The sequence below is a fragment of the Oncorhynchus nerka genome, linkage group LG26, assembly GCF_034236695.1.
Source record: "Oncorhynchus nerka isolate Pitt River linkage group LG26, Oner_Uvic_2.0, whole genome shotgun sequence".
NCBI lineage: Eukaryota > Metazoa > Chordata > Actinopteri > Salmoniformes > Salmonidae > Oncorhynchus > Oncorhynchus nerka.
Genome location: NC_088421.1, coordinates 13,020,299 through 13,040,339, shown reverse-complemented (window position 1 = coordinate 13,040,339; position 20,041 = coordinate 13,020,299).

Below are 20,041 nucleotides of genomic sequence, written 5' to 3'. Positions count from 1 at the left end.
CAAAGCACCATTGAAGCAGCTATGCTTGTCTTAGATTCGGTGTTAAATTACTTATTTCATAGGAATGACTATGCTGCCACATTTATAGACCTATCTAAGGCCTTTGATACTGTCGACCATCCCCTACTCATTCAAAGGTTCTCTGAAATGGGCCTCGACCATGTGTCTTGCAAGTGGTTTGGGAACTATCTGTCAGACAGTACACAATGTGTGCTTTCTGATGGTGTCAATTTACCTGGATAGTAATACAGGTGTCCTGCAGGGGATGATTTTGGGACCTGTCCTCTACCATATAGAAATAATATTGGTCCTTCTGCAAAAACCTGCAATATTCATCTGTATGCAGATGGCACTGTTATGTACGTTATTGCCCCTACTGCTGACCAGGCTATGTCAGACCTGCAATCTGATTTTGTTGCCTGGCAGAAAGACCTTGCTGATTCAAATTGGCACTTAATGCGGGAAAAACTGAATGTATGATGTTTTCTAATTCTCAGAGAAATATTTCAGATGGTCTACACATTTATGCTTATAAATATCTATGCTTTTTGACATTTAAAAACATACGGATGAGCTAGTTAAGAAGCAGCGATTTATAGAAATAGATCCCGCCTGTCTAAACAGAAGGACGCAGGTTGTACAGGCAACCTTCCTGCCAGCTCTTGATTATGGGGACACCATTTATCAGAAAGCAGCAGCCACTACTCTAAAACCCTTGGATACAGCGTGCTTATCACAGGTGACAAGTTTAATACTCATCACTGCATTCTTTATCAAAAGGTCAGCTGGACCTCTCTAAATTCCTGTAGATCACTTCATTTCTCCCATTTTGTTTACAAAGCTCTGCGGCACACGCTTCTAAAATATCTCACTTCTCTGTTAAAGTAGAAAAATACGAGGCACCAAACCCGCTCACAGGGTTGGTTAACTCCTGAGGTCCCTCGTGTCTCTACCAACCTAGGTAAATCAGCCTTTAGTTTTAACGCACCACATGTTTGGAAACATTTGAATCTTCATTACATCTTGAATGCCTGGTGCCAATAGTGTAGTTTAGAACGAGGAATGAATTCACTGTGGTTTGCGAGCATTTTGGTTGATTGGAATAATTGATTGGTGTTGTTGAAATGTAGTGTATCTGTTGTATTTTGTGGCGTCTTTTTCCCCCCTGTTTTATTGAATTATCATGTTGACTTGTGAATTGTTTGTTCTCAGGGCACGGTAGAGAATGAGAATGCAAGTTAAAAGTGAAATTTGTGAAACCAAATCCATTTGGAATCCACATCTGTGTTAGAATCAGCCTTCTTAAATTCAACTGCACCCCCTGCAAGTCTTCGGTTTCCTTATTAGTATTATTGCAGGGACTGGACCTTTACCCTTTGTACCCACGGCCAGTAACCTGATGGCCATGTTGTAGGTTACAACTGCACACCATAATCACATTCCTGGATCATAATTAACCATGTCTGATTGCATTTTCTAATTTAATTCACTTAAATATGACCAGATTAAAGGATGTTTGATCTTTGAATTAATCATCGACTAGTATTATTTATTTATCCACCAACAGTATCATTTACGCAATGTGAGGTATGCATTCCATTACTTCTTTCCAGTAATAAGAGTGTAAACACATCCCTAGAAACACAGAAGTAAATAAGGGCATCTAAAGTGGTCTGTGATGCATAAATTAAGTTGGCACATTAATCACACCATAGAAGAAGGCTGAAAATCCAATTAATTCTCTTTGATACTCCTATAAGATCTGGAGCTGATTATCAACTGTAATCCCTTCTGACCACCATGGAAAGCCACATTACCCCAAACACAGGAACCTGTTTCATCCTGCAGGGGCAGAAGAAAGTAAACCACGGAGATTTAAGGTCAACAACTGTATCCTTATAATAGTGTCTAATCTGATGTTCACGGCTAAATGCTTATCCTGGGTGTTACATGCCCATGTCGGTTTACTTTTAATTAGGCCGGTTTTGGGCTTTCGCTTCTCATTACCCTGGCTGTTTAGTGAGCTCCAGCATTATCAGCTGTGCTGAGACATGGTTGGGTCTACCAGGGAGAGATGGCAATGTCTCAGTATTTATAGTATACTGCTGGTCTCAGCTTGCTAAGAGCATATCTGAAGCCTGAAGGCATGCCGAATAGTGAACCGCATGACCAATGGAGGCGCAACCATGGTGGTTAAATATGCAACAGGCTCTGCTCTCCAACTTGTTTCCACAGGATCAGGAACCTATAGGCCTTCACCTGCAATCCCTCTACTGTGAGGAGACACACTGTAGACACACATCGCTTTGAGCACACCTCCCTTTCCACTTCGATGACTCCTCACGTCAACTCCGTGAACCTGTCCAACAGAAATGAGCCAAGGCGTGTCACGTGACACATTCATCTTTTATTTAATCACTGTTAAAGAGGGATGGCGCTGTGCTTTTCCCCACACACAGTGTGAGGTGTGCAGAACGTGGCACTGCTTCTCTTTCATTCAAAATGAAACATGACTGCGTCAGTCTTTTCACTTCGGCAGAAGAATAGTGGGACTTAAAAGCTTTTCATGCGTATTTGTGCGTCATGGTCTCTCCGGGTAGAAGTGGCAAAGTCAGTGGGTTTAAGTGTGTGTTAGAAAAAAATCTAGCAATCAATCAATCAAATGTATTTATAAAGCCCTTTTTACATCAGCCGGTGTCACAAAGTGCTGTACAGAAACCCAGCCTAAAACCCCAAACAGCAAGCAATGCAGATGTAGAAGCACGGTGGCTAGGAAAAACTCCCTAGAAAGGCAGGAACCTAGGAAGAAACCTAGAGAGGAACCAGGCTCTGAGGGGTGGCCAGTCCTCTTCTGGCTGTGCCGGGTTGAGAAACAAAGGGTTCCAAAAGGGTTCTTCGGCTCTCCCCATAGGATAACCCTTTTTGGTTCCAGGTAGAACTATTTTGTGTTCCATGGAGAACACTCTGTGTGAAATGTTCTACATGTAACTCAAAATAGTTCTAGCCTAAACCAAAAAGGGTTCTTCAAAGGGTTCTCCAAATGGTGACAGCCAAAGAACTCTCTTAGGTTCTAGAGAGCGTCTTTTTTTCTAAGAGTGTAGGTGAGAGGTCCAGGCTGTGAGCCCTGGGGCTGTACTGGAACTACTACAGTCATGGGGGTTGCTGTCTGTTTCTTTGTTATTTCTCCACCTAGCAGACTGTTTGCGTTCATAACACGCACAACATCTTTGTTTTTGTTTGTCTTGTTGCAGGATCCTAGATTTGTATGGTTTGACAATGGTTTGTGTCATTTCATGTCCACCTGTGTTAATTTCATTATGTATTGCCAAGTAAGAGCTTGAAAATATTACTTTGAAAGATATGGACAAATTCAATCCCTTAGATACACAGCCAGAGGGGGTGAAATGTGTCACTCACTGCACGTTCACAAACAGAGATATTCATGTCCTTAAAACTGCATGGGGTAGTCCATAGAGATCCTATCTAATTTCTAATTCTGTGGGGTCGTCTTTCTATCTCATATGAGGATGAAAACATGTATTTTTTTTGTTGGGGAGACAAAGTTGTGCGGCATGATGCACCAACATACATATGTGATTTTCATGATCAGCAGACATTTTTCTTGCGTGCCAAAATGCTAACTTGTCCAAATCTCCTGGGTGTTTATATACTTCCTGAGATGTTTCATTTACTGTCAGACAGCGTCAGAATCTCAGCCTTTTGAGACAACATTCTTTTCTTTTTGTGGATATTTTTGGGGGAATACCTGAGTGTTTAGAACAAAGACAATCTATGAAGCGTTTTTTCGTTAGATGTTAAACAATGTACGTCCTTGAGTATTTTGTGGTTTGACTTCCAGATATGGAGCCCTAGTCTGTCTATTGCTCTACCTGTGATGTGAATGTTAAAATCCTAACACTCTTGGCTTCCTCCGGCTTCTCAAACACATTAACAAAACGATGGTCTCTGGCCTAATGTTTTTTTGATGCAGGCAGTTTTGGTGAATTGGCAGCACAGGTACATAGGACTGTACTGAAAAGCAATAGCCAAGTATCAGAGAAAAAGGCTCTTGTGGAATTACATAACAGTGCCTCTCTCACAACCCTGGAGCAGTGCCAGTGACAGCCGTGAAACACCAGCTAGGCTGGGCCTCTTTTCTCTCTCTAATGCCTTCAGGATATACTCCGGCAACAACCTCCCCTAGTAACCCGTCCTCCATTTTCCTCCATTTGTCTTTGGCCCCTATTTAGAGATGTGCTCATTTCATACGGTTAAGCTGTTAGCTGTACAATTCTATCCTTGACTCATTCTGTACACTGTGTTATTTGCAATGATTTAATACAGTTGGCGTTGTGTATAATTCTACACCGTGAATGTAACAATTATACCGTCCTTAGGAGCAACTAAGGAGTTCTAGGGCCTATTGTCAGTAGGCAGCATGATAGACGCTACAGTGACAGTCACAACATTATGTTGGAACATTTGGAAGGCAGCTGAGAACCCTGCAGAGCTTTGGCAGAGTCAATTGATATATACCCCTCAAACCTAGCTCTGGACCTCGAAGCCTGTTCCACTGCGTTTTTTCATTGTTTCCCTCTAATCAGGCACTGATTTAGACCTGGGACACCAGGTATGGGTAATTCATTATCAGGTAGAACAGAAAACCAGCAAGCTCCAGACCTCATAGCGTAAGAGTTGAATACTCCTGTTATAGACAAACGACTTCCTGTGAATGTTCAGAGTTTAGTGGTGGAGATGTTATTCTCCCATATTGTTACTTCCTGTAACGTCCACTCATGTGGTTATTATATATGACATAATGCTACCCATTGTGGTCTATAATAGAGGAGCAAAGTGCTCCTGAATGAATTGACGTGGAGGAACCTGAATGACTGTGAGGGGGGCTCTACGTCCACGAATGCTCTGCTGAGGCCAGCTGCAAGCTGTAAACTCTCCCATGCACTCGTCTGAATTACCTGTCGGCATCGATTAGAGGGAGTCAGCATGGACGGTATCTTGGATTTTCTAGCCTTCAGAATTAAGATAATCTCCCGCCGCGCTGTTTGTGATGCCCCTTGTTGACCCTCCTCGAGAATGTGATGTGAGGTCTGTTTGCTCTGCTGTTGGTCCCCCAGCGCTAATATCCTGCAGCCACACACAGCCAATCTCTCCACCGCAAACACTCTCGTCTGTTCATGTCTCCACTCTGTCCCCAATCCTCATCTCCTCTCACCTTATCTTTCACTTCTTATTTTCAGTTGTTCTTATCTCCCCTCCCCTCAACTTGTCACTTGTCATTCGTCCTCACCTTTACTCTCCACACCTCTCTCTCTCCCCCCCATATCTCTCTCTCTCTCTCTCTCTCTCTCTCTCTCTCTCTCTCTCTCTCTCTCTCATAGAATGGTAGATACAATATGTTGGCAGGGAATTCTAAAGTGTGCCTTTTTTCCATCTAGATCGTTTAGTACATGATATTGGTTTGAAAAGGGTCAAATAGCTCAATTGAAAATGGTCCATTAGCATTGAAGTGCAAAGTCCAAATGTAAGTGTTTAGTCAGTAGCAAAATATCACAGTTCATGGTCATTTTTCAGGAAACAGTCATTTTAGCTCTATATGAAACACTAGTCTTGTATCTAACCTGAAATGAGTGTCAAGTTAAAATGGTGTGCAAAGGTAGATTCGATGTTACATCATTATTCCTATCCTGCCGTCTTCTCCTTTCAAATCAGCAGACTCCAGTGGCCTCTTGCTTTGCCACAACTTCTTGTCTGTCTGTCTGTCTGTCTGTCTGTCTGTCTGTCTGTCTGTCTGTCTGTCTGTCTGTCTGTCTGTCTGTCTGTCTGTCTGTCTGTCTGTCTGTCTGTCTGTCTGTCTGTCACAGTCGAATGATAGTGTCCTCGTCAAGCCATTTTGTTATTGTGTTTATCATTCCTAATCCCCTAGGTAATCCCATCGACTGGCTCCATTATGCCCACATGGCCTATACCTTCCAGGGGGAAGGAACTTTGCTGGACAGCTAACTCCCTCTAACTCCCTCTAACTCTCTCTCTCTCCATTTAACTGTCTGGCTCAGATATGAGTTCATTAGCACTGGATGGTGATGGTCAACAACTGTTTATTGTCATTCCCTGGGTGACAAACTGTCCCCAAATGAATAACTCTGTAGATTCATGAGGTCTGAGAATAACACTCCCTTAATTGGATTCATTTACAGATGATCATCGTCCTCATTAACACCATTTCTGCACAATGATGTAGACTCATCCTCTCATTGCCTCTCCTCCCTCCGGAAATATACAATTATCTTTTTTAAATTGATTTCTGCCACATGCAGAGTTGTAACAACTCACACGTGCCCACATAAAACTGCTCCGGACAGAACACACACACGCCACACGCACGCTAGGTTTATCTCCTCTTTGCATGCACATACATCTAGGTCAGAAGGAGGTTCAAAACATATGTCTCTTTTCATGTTTGTCTGACTCTAATCCACTCGAATCCATTATTTGTCATGCTTCAAGTGCGCTGTAAGCATTAAAGTTCAGGAGGAAAAGGAGATCATGGTGGGACTGGAGAAGAGGACTTGGGGCCATCTCTACTGCTAGCTGAAATTATCACAGTCTACAGTGCCTTGAGCAGATCCCTCCCCCCAGTACTGTCCATCTTAGATTTCCCAAGATCCCTCTGAGGGCTGGTACCTCAACCAACTGTCCAGGAATTTAGGGAGTAGTACACAGACGTAATGTTATGCAGGACACCTTTCCCTCAAACGGCCACCGCCCTGCGTCTAACCTTCACCTTGGCTCCTTGAAGTGGTCAAGAGGCTGCATTGGCTAATGCCTCTCCATTTCCGACAGAGCATCGCAACTTATGTTCTCAGCATGTCGTGTTGGAACAGAGTTGGATTAAGTACAAGACTGTTCAAACCAAGTGAGCAGTATTCAAATCACACTGGGATTGCTTTCAATGGTATTTCTCTCCTCTCCATTCTTTTCCTGGAAATTATAAACACATTTGCATGGTTCCTTTAACTATTTTAGTTGTTATCTTGGGGTCTCCATTCAACATTAGGGCGCAAACACAACATGCCTTTCCCACAGCCCTCAAAGATTTGTCACAGTATATTAGAATGAAAATGGTAATCTGCTCTGATCAAATGCATGTTAAACATTTCGCTACGACATTTCGTCTCACCTTTACCGGATCACTTCCTTTTAACACCAATTTTCATCCCTACTGCTCGAGAATTCAAGATCTGAATTCCTGTTCCATTACGTGAATTCAGTCAGCCAGATGAAGACATCTAAGCGTAGTCGTGTCACTAGCAGCACCTCAACAGTGAGGTGCAAAACGACTAGCTATTCATGTTCAGGAGGCGGACTCATTTGTGAGAGACTCGTGGTTATCAGTCAAACAATATGACATTCTCATCTGGGGATAATGTGTTAAGCAGATCCCTCTACCCCGAGGCCTAGAGAAAACGCATTCTCAGACTGAAAGGTACATTTGTCACACTGAGAATTTGATCGGATTTGTGAGTTCCAGAAGTGAAACTATGACCTGCATGCAGAGATAACAAGATACTTATGCTGGTTTGGGGCAACTTTGGATGCACAGTGTATTTTGCACAGAGGAAGAGCTAAGGCAGAGTAAGAAAGAGAAGGTGTAGGAGAGAGAGAACAAAAACAGACTCTACTGCTCTACTGACAGACTGTTATAGTACCTTTCCAAAAAGAAGGCTCAGTCAATCATAACTCAAGGCAGAGGGGAGAGGGGGAGAGAGGACGACGTCCATCTCTGGGCTCTCTTTCTCCGCGGTGCTCCTTTAACACATTAGAGTGATGGACGTGTGTCAGCCAGCGTGGATCAGGGAGGTGACGTACGGGGATAATTTGCTGTCTTACGTCTCAGCTGCTTAATGGAACCCAATGGCAGGAGAGCTGAAGGAGATGCACGCAGGGTGCGGAGATACAGTTCACCAGGACAAGCTGTACTACTCACCTCTTCCGAAAGCTCACCTGTCAAACACTTCTCACCTGTCAAACACAAGGGTTCAGTTAAAACACCATGTACACGGTCAATTTACAGTAAAAGTATTTCCACACGACTTTAGAGATGTGTAAAAACATTTAACTAAAAGACAAAGTACTGGTCAATGTACATGACTATAGCATTCAATACCGTTTTGCCTGTGATTAAATTGTAGCATAGAATAATTCTGAATAATAATCACACATTTAAAAAAAGTAATACCAGCTTGAGTAGTGGGGATGTATTTCTCTCTAGACAGAAAAGAATGATCTGCTTTGTAGTTGTTTGTGAAACGAAAAAAGGCTGTCCTCTTCCCTAAACACTTTGTTCAGGCTTGCCTTTCCCACATTGCGTCTCACGTTGTGTTCCTTTTCCCTCGTGTAAATTGTCTTTATGGGCTGCGTCATAATACAGATCAGTGGCACGCGTCAGAACATCAAAGGAGAGTATTAAAAGTGTTGCGATTGGACCATGTTTACAGAGAGATTATACAAGCGCAAGTGGAAGCTCATTCTCTGTCCATTGTTCATTAGCTGTGCTGTGAGATAGCTGGAATAAGAACAACCTGGAACAGGTCATTAGTCCTTTATTGTTCCAGCTTGGTAAAAGTCAAACATTCCATTCCCTGAAGTTTACTCTCGGGGGCTTGGAGCTAAAGCAAACAACCAATAAAGATATCTTCAAGGGGATATTTAGTTCACATGATTTATTATCTGGGTTGGGTAAATTTCAGGCTTATTTACTGATTGCAGGCATGGGAGAAATAATTCAATGAAAGACACCAAATGGGCAGTCATTAGGGAAGCAAGCCATTTGTGGGCCTGTGGATCGTGCATTTCTGCTGTCTCCTACAGGACGGACCATCCTCCAGGAATCATTGTTCTAATGAGGTTGGCACTATGTTTCCCCGTGCCAGCACAGTGACAAATCACTGTCAAGCTTCCACTAAATGAGGCAGTTTAAAGACAAACAGTCAAATGCCCACCATATGCATTACATTACAGATGGATGTGTGTGTCACGGAAAGGTGCACTCTTGTTTTCTGTCTGGCAGAAAGGGAAGTAGACATCTCTTCTCTAACTGAATTTTTCTAATCCATTAAAGGTTACCCCCCTTGAATCAAAATAGTGCCCTTGTTATTTGAGCTTTATCAAAGTATTCACGTTGCATCAACATATTGAGAGCTTGGGACTGTACTTTTCTTAAAAGAGAATTCGTAGATAATTGCCTTTAACATTTTTGACCCGTCATTGGTTTGAAAGGTGTCAGCAATTTTGATCTAGTACTCTTTTGAACGTCACATGAATTGGGGGTACAGTATTTACAGTGCTATATAGGTAGAGAACAATGAGCAGAACAAGGCTATGTCAATAAGACATTTTTGACAAAAATGCAGATAGAACCTTATAGTCCCAAACTCTCGATATTATAGAAAGTTGATTGAATTTGCAAAAATTAATCTACAGTTGAAGTCGGAAGTTTACATACACTTAGGTTGGAGTCATTCAAACTTGTTTTTCAACCACTCCACAAAATTTCTTGTTAACAAACTATAGTTTTGGCAAGTTGGTTAGGACATCTACTTTGTACATGACACAAATAATTTTTCCAACAATTGTTTACAGACAGATTATTTCACTTATAATTCACTGTATCACAATTCCAGTGGGTCAGAAGTTTACATACACTAAGTTGACTGTGCCTTTAAACAATTTGGAAAATTCCAGAAAATTATGTCACGGCTTTAGAAGCTTCTGATAGGGTAATTGACATCATTGGAGTCAATTGGAGGTGTACCTGTGGATGTATTTCAAGGCCTACCTTCAAACTCAGTGCCTCTTTGCTTAACATCATGTGAAAATCAAAAGAAATCAGCCAATACCTCATAAAAAAAATTGCAGACCTCCACAAGTCTGGTTCATCCTTGGGAGCAATTTCCAAACGCCTGAAGGTACCACATTCATCTGTACAAACAATAGTACGCAACTATAAACACCATGGGACCACGCAGCCGTCATACCGCTCAGGAAGGAGCCGTGTTCTGTCTCCTAGAGATGAACGTACTTTGGTGTGAAAAGTGCAAATCAATCCCAGAACAGCAGCAAAGGACCTTGTGAAGATGCTGGAGGAAACAGATACAAAAGTATCTATATCCACAGTAAAACGAGTCCTATATCGACATAACCTGAAAGGCCGCTCAGCAAGAAAGAAGCCACTGCTCCAAAACTGCCATAAAAAAAGCCAGTCTACAGTTTGCAACTGCACATGGGGACAACGATCGTACTTTTTGGAGAAATGTCCTCTGGTCTGATGAAACAAAAATTGAACTGTTTGGCCATAATCACCATCGTTATGTTTGGAGGAAAAAGGGGGATGCTTGCTGAAGATAACCATCCCAATGGTGAAGCACAGGGGTGGCAGCTTGCTGCAGGAGGGACTGGTGCACTTCACAAAATAGATGGCATCATGAGGATGGAAAATTATGTGGATATATTTAAGCAGTCAGTCAGGAAGTTAAAGCTTGGTCGCAAATGGGTCTTCCAAATGGACAATGACCCCAAGCATACTTCCAAAGTTGTTGCAAAATTACTTAAGGACAACAAAGTCAAGGTATTGGAGTGGCCATCACAAAGCCCTGACCTCAATCATATAGAAAATGTGTGGGCAGAACTGAAAACGCGAGTGCGAGCAAGGAGGCTTACAAACCTGACTCAGTTACACCAGCTCTGTCAGGAGGAAAGGGCCAAAATTCACCCAACTTATTGTGGGAAGCTTGTGAAAGGCTACCCGAAACGTTTGACCCAAGTTAAACAATTTAAAGACAATGCTACCAAACACTAATTGAGTGTATGTTAACTTCTGACCCACTGGGAATGTGATGAAAGAAATAAAAGCTGAAATTAATCATTCTCTCTACTATTATTCTTACATTTCACATTGTTAAAATAAAGTGGTGATGTTAACTGACCTCAGACAGGGAATTTTTACTAGGATTAAATGTCAGGAATGGTGAAACGTTGAGTTGAAATGTATTTGGCCAAGGTGTATGTAAACTTCCAACTTCAACTGTACAGTACACAGTTTTCTCTGACCGTGCAAGATCTGTCTCATGTGTATGAAAGCCTCCTAACAGCAGCATCGTGTAGGAGCAGTGCAGGGGGAGCTACATGTACAGGACTGCTAGTGTAACATTATGGTTGTTTTGCCCCAATGGCAGTAGTACGGTTCATAAGCCTGATTTATAGTCACATTAGCAGAGCCACATCTCCACTGACACGTAAAGGGCAGACCCGGGATTCGAATTGCAAACCCTCCGGCTGCTGGCTCGCCTCTCTTACCGCTAGGCTCATTACCACCATAATGGTCCATAATGAACATGGTGATACCATGGTCCTCTAGAGCGTGTCCCTGGAAGCTACGGTACGCCTGTATTGCACAAGGTCGTTTACAGAAAGGAAAGCCATCCTGTGTAGCAACGTACCAATGTCCCATCAGTCCCCTGATAGTTGTCTAGGTAAGGGTGTTGGAGGCAAATCTCTCACCTCCCATCCTCAGAACAGTGCTACAATATATGCTACACGTTATTCTCTCAGGTGCACACAATCTCTGCCATGACTTTCAAAGGTTTCCATGAATAATGCAATTGTTTCAAAGGAAAACATTTGAATTACCCAAGAGCAAAGACAAATACCTTTTAAGTTCCATTTGATATCACTTACTTCGGAGAATTATTCATTTTCTGACGTAGGCTCGCGTGGTAACCATGTGAACTGTGACTCTGAGTCTACTTTATACCCAGGCACTTATTACATTTCGATGTATCCACCTCTCGGTTCAGAAGGTATGGTACCTTTATGGCATAGAAAGGCGTGGTCAAGACTTCGCTAGATAATGTGGGCGTGTCCTTAATACTCAAACCTTAAAACCTCAGTTAATACTGAGGGAAATTGCATTATGTCGAGTGTGTGCGATTGCCTTAGGCAGCACATCTTGTTTCTTTAATATAGCCCATGGCTTTTGAATGGCGGTGAGGAGATATGGTTTATTAATGGGGTGTTAATGGACTGCTCTTTTGGTTATCAGCATAGAAACAGTATTACTACTACTAAGTGCTTATATAACCATATTAAGCACCATGTCACTCAGGCACGTACTGTTAGAATGTTTAGCTGGTAGAGTAGTGTGCACTAGTGCTAATAGTGTTTCCAGTCCATTAGCACTGCAATAATAGGAAAGAGAAAGATATATACAGTACCAGTAAAAGGTTTGGACACAGCTACTCATCTAATGGTTTTTCTTTATTTTTTTTACTATTTTCTACATTGTAGAGTAATAGTGAAGACATCAAAACTACGAAATACCACATATGGAATCATGTATTAACCCAAAACGTGTTAAACAAATCAAAATATATTTTATATTTGAGATTCTTCAAAGGAGCCATCCTTTTCCTTAATGAAAGATTTGCACACTCTTGGCATTCTCTCAACCTGCTTCATGAGAAATGATTTTCCAACCATCTTGAAGGAGTTCCCACATATGCTGGGCATTTGTTGGCTGCTTTTCCTTCACTTTGCGGTCCAACTCATCCCAAACCGCCTCAATTGGGTTAAGGTTGGGTGATTGTGGAGGCCAGGTCATCTGATGCAGCACTCCATCACTTACATTCTTGGTCAAAAAGCCCTTACACAGCCTGGAGGTATGTTTTGGGTCATTGTCCTGTTGAAAAACAAATGATAGTGCCACAAAGCGCAAAACAAGATGGGATGGCGTATCGCTGCAGAATGCTGTGGTAGCTAAGCTGGTTAAGTGATGCCTTGAATTCTAATCAAATCATAGACAGTGTCACCAGCAAAGCACCCCACACCCTCCCACCTCCTCCTCCATGCTTCACTGTGGGAGCCACACATGCAGAGATCATCAGTTCACCTACTCCGTATCTCACAAAGACACGGCGGTTGTAACCAAAATCTTACATTTGGACTCATCAGACCAAAAGACAGATTTCCACTGGTTTAATGTTCATTGCTTGTGTTTCTTGACCCAAGCAAGTCTCTTCTTCTTATTGGTGTCCTTTATTAGTGGTTTCTTTGCAGCAATTCGACCACAAAGGCCTGATTCACACAGTCTCCTCTGAACAGTGGATGTTGAGATGTGTCTGTTACTTGAACTCTGAAGCATTTATTTGGACTGCAATCTGAGGTTCAGTTCACTCTGTGAACGTATCCTCTGTAGCAGAGGTAACTCTGGGTCTTCCTTTCCCGTGGCGGTCTTCATGAGAGCCAGTTTCATCATAGCGCTTGATGATTTTTGCAACTGCACTTGAAGAAACTTTCAAAATTGACTGACGTTCATGTCTTAAAGTAATAATGGACTGTCGTTTCTCTTTGCTTATTTGAGCTGTTCTTGTCATAATATGGATTGGTATTTGACCAAGTAAGGCTATTTTCTGTATACCACCCCTACTGTACCTTGTCACAACACAACTGTTTGGCTCAAATGCATTAAGAAGGAAAGAAATTCCACAAATTAACTTTTAACAAGGCACACCTGTTCATTGAAATGCATTCCAGGGTCTGGATTCACAAAACTTTCTTAAGAATACATTTCTTCTTAACTGCCATTTTTTCCTTAACTATAGACTTAAGAAGAAAGTTGAGCAAAGTTGCCATTCCTCAATAAAGTTATTGAAAATGTTCTTAAGTTTTTTCCTAAGTTTCTTCCTAAGAAAAAAAGTGAAGATGAAATGAGATTCTTGAAAATAATGTTTTAGGTTTTCTTCTTGGAAATGTACTTAACTTTAAGACAGCTAAACCCTTGTCTTGAGACGAATGGATACTTTTGTAACCATGAACGTTTTCTTGCACCACAGACACAGTTGGCTACCGGATATTTAAATACAGCAAGAATACAAATTAAACACACATTATCTAGCTAGCTAGTAATTAAAAAATATATTACAATATTCTAGAAGTTTTAAATAGCTAGCGCTAATCTCGTCAATTTGCAAAGAAGAACTTGGCTAACTTAGCTAACATTTACGTCATTACTATGTTGTCTGTAATGGCTTTACATGATAGCTAGCTAACGTAGCTAACTAACTTACCGGTCGCGCAGTGCCTCTACCACCATCTCTATGATGGACGACACCTTCTCCTCCAACTGGTCCACATGAATGGTCTCCCTTCTTCTTAGCAGCAGACTTGATGTCAGAACACTTCTATTTTAAGGTGTCACTGTCCCTTGCCATACCCCCGACGGCAGAGACAGACTTGGCCACTCTCACCCATCCTTTCTTTTTGGTCTCTGCAGTGACCCCATGACCCCGCAGTTCAAGTCTCCCCAACAGCAACCCTTTCCTGGCTGCTATTCCCTCCACCATCACATCAATCTCTTTTCCTTGTTATCCATTTTTGATGTTGATATAGCTAGTCTGATGGCTATAATGTGTGAAAAAGAACAAAATACACAAATCCGATCATCCCTGTCACATTGGCTTATTTATTGGTTTCAAGCACGTCACTAATGTCAAAGACACATAAGATATTTAAGAAGTTCTAAAAATGTTATTTACGAAGTTCCTAAGAAAACTACAAATTCCTAAGAACATTTTGACGAATTGCATTTACAAACTATCTTATGAACTTCCTAATTTTTCCTTAATTAAGAAACTTCGAATCAGGCCCCAGGTTACTACCTCATGAAGCAGGTTGAGAGAATGCTAAGAGTGTGCAAAGCTGTCGTCAAGGTAAAGGGTAGCTACTTTGAAGAATCTCAAATATAAAATATATTTAGATTTTTGGTTACTACATGATTCCATATGTGTTATTTCATAGTTTTGATGTCTTCACTATTATTCTACAATGTGACTGGTCCTGTATATCAGTCAGATAGCAGCTTTCAAGCAAAAGGTGTGATTTCAAATAAATACAGAGGCATTAACTCCGCTGTACTGTACACCAGAGGCAGTCACGCTACTGTACACCAGAGGCAGTAACGCTACTCTACACCAGAGGTAGTATCGCTACTGTACACCAGAGGCAGTAACGCTACTGTACACCAGAGGCAGTATCGCTACTGTACACCAGAGGCAGTATCGCTACTGTACACCAGAGGCATTAACGCTACTGTACACCAGAGGCATTAACGCTACTGTACACCAGAGGCATTAACGCTACTGTACACCAGATTCAGAAACACTACTGTACTGTACACCAGAGGCAGTAATGCTACTGTACACTAGAGGCAGTAACACTACTGTACTGTACACCAGAGATAGTAAAGCTACTGTACACCAGAGCCAGTAATGCTTTTGTACGCCAGGTTCAGTAACACTACTGTACTGTACACCAGAGGCAGTAACGCTACTGTACACCAGAGCCAGTAATGCTTTTGTACGCCAGGTTCAGTAACACTACAGTACTGTACAACAGAGGCAGTAACACTACTGTACACCAGAGGCAGTAATGCTATTGTTCACCAGATTCAGTAACACTACTGTACTGTACACCAGAGGCAGTAACACTACTGTACTCTCCACCAGAGGCAGTAACACTACTCTACTGTACACCAGAGGCAGTAACACTACTGTGCACCAAAGGCAGTAATGCTACTGTACAACAGATTCAGGAACATTACTATACTGTACACCAGAGGCAGTAACACTACTGTACACCAGAAGCAGTAACACGACTGTACACCAGAGGCAGTAACACTACTGTACTGAACACCAGATGCAGTAACGCTGCTGTACACCAGAGGCAGTAACGCTACTGTACACCAGGTTCTGTAACACTACTGCACTGAACACCAGAGGCAGTAACACTATGTACACCAGAGGCAGTAATGCTACTGTACACCAGATTCAGTAACACTACTGTACATCAGGTTCTGTAACACTACTGCACTGAACACCAGAGGCAGTAACACTATGTACACCAGAGGCAGTAACGCTACTGTACACCAGATTCAGTAACACTACTGTACACCAGGTTCTGTAACACTACTGCACTAAACACCAGAGGCAGTAACACTATGTACACCAGAGGCAGTATCGCTACTGTACACCAGAGGCAGTATCGCTACTGTACACCAGAGGCATTAAGGCTACTGTACACCAGAGGCAGTATCGCTACTGTACACCAGAGGCATTAACGCTACTGTACACCAGAGGCAGTAACGCTACTGTACACCAGAGGCAGTAAACCTATGTACACCAGAGGCATTAACGCTACTGTACACCAGATTCAGAAACACTACTGTACTGTACACCAGAGGCAGTAATGCTACTGTACACTAGAGGCAGTAACACTACTGTACTGTACACCAGAGGCAGTAACACTACTGTACACCACAGCCAGTAATGCTTTTGTACGCCAGGTTCAGTAACACTACTGTACTGTACACCAGAGGCAGTAACACTACTGTACACCAGAGGCAGTAATGCTATTGTTCACCAGATTCAGTAACACTACTGTACTGTCCAGCAGAGGCAGTAACACTACTGTACTGTACACCAGAGGCAGTAACACTACTGTACTGTACACCAGAGGCAGTAACACTACTGTACTGTCCACCAGAGGCAGTAACACTACTCTACTGTACACCAGAGGCAGTAACACTACTGTACACCAAAGGCAGTAATGCTACTGTACAACAGATTCAGGAACATTACTATACTGTACACCAGAGGCAGTAACACTACTGTACACCAGAAGCAGTAACACGACTGTACACCAGAGGCAGTAACACTACTGTACTGAACACCAGATGCAGTAACGCTGCTGTACACCAGAGGCAGTAACGCTACTGTACACCAGGTTCTGTAACACTACTGCACTGAACACCAGAGGCAGTAACACTATGTACACCAGAGGCAGTAACGCTACTGTACACCAGATTCAGTAACACTACTGTACACCAGGTTCTGTAACACTACTGCACTAAACACCAGAGGCAGTAACACTATGTACACCAGATTCAGTAACACTACTGTACACCAGGTTCTGTAACACTACTGTACTGAACACCAGAGGCAGTAACACTACTGTACTCTACACCAGAGGCAGTAACACTACGTACACCAGATTCAGTAACACTACTGTACTCTACAACAGAGGCAGTAACGCTGCTGTACTCTACAACAGAGGAAGTAACACTACTGTACTCTACACCAGAGGCAGTAACCCTACTGTACTCTACACCAGAGGCAGTAACCCTACTGTACTCTACACCAGAGGCAGTAACACTACTGTACTTTACACCAGAGGCAATAACACTACTGTACTGTACACCAGAGGCAATAACACTACTGTACTCTACACCAGAGGCAATAACACTACTGTACTTTACACCAGAGGCAGTAACACTACTGTACTTTACACCAGAGGCAATAACACTACTGTACTCTACACCAGAGGCAGTAACACTACTGTACTTTACACCAGAGGCAATAACACTACTGTACTTTACACCAGAGGCAGTAACACTACTGTAATTTACACCAGAGGCAATAACACTACTGTACTCTACACCAGAGGCAGTAACACTACTGTACTCTACACCAGAGGCAGTAACACTACTGTACTTTACACCAGAGGCAGTAACACTACTGTACTCTACACCAGAGGCCGTAACACTACTGTACTGTACACCAGAGGCAATAACACTACTGCACTCTACACCAGAGGCAGTAACACTACTGTACTTTACACCAGAGGCAGTAACACTACTGTACTCTACACCAGAGGCAGCTACAGTAATGATAGTGGTGCATAGGAAACAAAGCATTTGGGCTTGAGGGTTTAGCTTCACCTCTTGTAAATTGTAGTCGTTTACTTGTCCTTTGTAATTAGTCGAAACCTTCCTGTTGCTGCGGGATAACAAACAGCAGGCCACTGAAAATGAAGGATGCTGGCGATGCTGGTACAGATTACAGCTTGTGGACATGTTTTTGCCAGTTACTCCAATCTGTAGCTACTCCTTGTCTGCGCTCCAGGTGCAATACATGTTGCACCGTTGAAAGGTGAGCTCATCAATCTATTTTGGGGCGCATTGACTGGCGTTTCTTTGCTTTGAGATTGTAAACGGCTCTGTCCCCTTGTGCTGCAGTTTGATTGACATGGCAGGAGTCCCCGTCTGGCAGGCTCTCAGAATGTCTCTCTAATGAAGTCCTCACGCTTCAGGCACACGAACACAATACAACACAGAACCCTGGAGCAGGCAGGGGGGCAGGGAGGTGAGGCAACAACAAGCAAACAACGAATTGCGTGAATTTGCCGAGTCACAAGTCACTTGTGGAGTGTCTTGCAGCAGTGTTAAAAAATATATTAAAAAATCAAGACTGCATCGTTGGGCTCAAGCTTTGCCTCCTAGAAAGAGAACACTTTGAGCGAGCCAATATTATTATTTGAAACTAATAAATGAATGCATAATGTTTTCCTTTGTAAGCACTTCTGTGCAAGTTCCATCATGCTTCAGAATCCTTCTAGATACATGACATTGACCCAAAAGATATATGAAGATTGTTTCATGTCCCATTTTGTTTTGTGTCCTCTAAAATAGCTGAGAATGTGCAATTTACTTTAATTTGGCATAATTGTCATTCAATTAAATTTAAGAAAACGAATTTCTGCATCTTAATAGTTTAATGGCATCTACCCCTTGTACCAAAGCATAATTAAATGGACTAGGGTTATTACAGACGGTCCAAAAATCTTAGAAAATACAGTCTTGATATTTTCTAATTATTGTATCAAACCTGTATAGTGTGAGCTATAGAATGCTAGATCACAGCTGTTTGGAACATGTTGTTGCACTGAGTTGCTCTGGATTCTAAGCTACAGCAGACGTCAACACTGTGGCTTTATCAGACCCAAAGGCACATTACCAGCTCTCTCAAGCCCTTTAATGAATCAAGTGTGGCAACAGTCATCAATATGAAGACGTTGTGTAATGCTTAGAGTGCAAAGACTTAGCTACTGAATCTTTCCACTATTGAGCACTCTAGAAGTAAACTGAAAAAAATCAGCAGCGGGACAATTTTATTACAATTGGTCCATTTCTTGATTTAAGAATCCATTTGTGTTTGATCACTTCGGGAATCCAAGAGGCTCATCGTTTTAGAGAACCTAGTGTGTGATTTTCTGCAAAAACGAATGCTCTCAAGGCTAAAATAGTGTCAATAATTGGTCCTGCAATATGTGCAAGGCTATTGACATTGGTGTCTATATTCAGAAGGGCCACCCAGCTCTTGTGAAAGATCCAGGTTATTGTGTGGTGATTTATTGAGCTCATACTGCAGCCAGAACAAAGTGCCCTAACCTGGCAAGTAGGATGTCGTGGTGGTGAGTGATTTCCAGAGGCTTCAGTGGGCCACATTGCAGCAGAAGCCCAGTGTGCTCTGAATGATAACATGCTCATAACGGAATCAGAAGCAGCAAATTGATTTTCCACTTTTAGTTTTATCAATGTTGAATATTTGAATGGGCATACATTAACAGTGTGGGAGGGGCTTGGCCGGATGGCCGGATGGCCGGATGGCTGGATGACAGTTCACTTTCACTGATTGCTTTGGAGCATTGGACAAGGATGTGTTGAAAGTACAGGGCACTTCTCTCCGTTCCGTAAAGCAGCTAGGAGATGGTGTCTCGTAACATAAGCTTGTTAAGCAGGAGCAGAACGCCTGGCCCGCTACCGTCCCTCCTGTAGAGAGTACTGTACGTGTGCATTGGGCTAGTTCAACACAACCCTAATGATTGGTGCAGCCCAACAGTCAGCCACCCTCAACATTGCACGTCCTTACCTTCAACTCAATACTTTAAAGGAGTTAGGTGAAGTAGGGGAAAGACAGCCTGGGTCATTTCTTCATTGTGGATCGTCCACAAGGAATGATACAAATCTCTCGCATCGTTCACCACAATACAATTCAGTCAAGCCACAGGCACACTAGTTAACACTCTTCAAGTCATTTGCAATCTGCAATTGTTTTGTTTATGCATTTGGAGA